The sequence below is a fragment of the Ceratina calcarata genome, unplaced genomic scaffold, assembly GCF_001652005.2.
Source record: "Ceratina calcarata isolate Rehan_Ccalc_2016 unplaced genomic scaffold, ASM165200v1 scaffold120.2, whole genome shotgun sequence".
NCBI lineage: Eukaryota > Metazoa > Arthropoda > Insecta > Hymenoptera > Apidae > Ceratina > Ceratina calcarata.
In genome coordinates, this window is record NW_017132980.1 from 195,985 (window position 1) to 196,557 (window position 573).

The window sequence follows — 573 nt, forward strand, 5'->3', positions numbered from 1 at the left end:
ACCAATTAACGAAGTATGAAAAATACGATGTTGACTCCATCATCTGTTTCCCTACTATTAATACTTTTTAATGACAGGGTAATTACAGACTTTTTGCAGCACTTCATGAACTGTTATTAACAGCGTAGGAATATTACTTCGTTTCCTATATACAAATAACAAGCATTACGTAAATGTTTATTACTTTTATATTTATAATGCAGTAATTACAAGTGATTTATCTTATAAAAATATAATCCGATCTCTTGGCAATATATGCTTATTATACAACTTTATCATTAATACTCAGATAAATGTTGTACTTTAACCCTGCAGAGATTATACGATTTTTATGAAGTTACAAGGTTTCAACTCTGGTCAGTTCTGTTAACAATGAATTTAATCCAGAGGATATACAGAAATTTCCATCTGACAGTTCCTTATAAACATTTCCTCTCATTTCTTAATAACATACTGATTATATTTTATCATAAATAAGATAAATACTTTGATCTTATAAAGAATACACAATTTTTAATCGAAATATTAGAGTTTAATCTTAATCAATTCTTTTAATAGTGAATTTAATTGAAA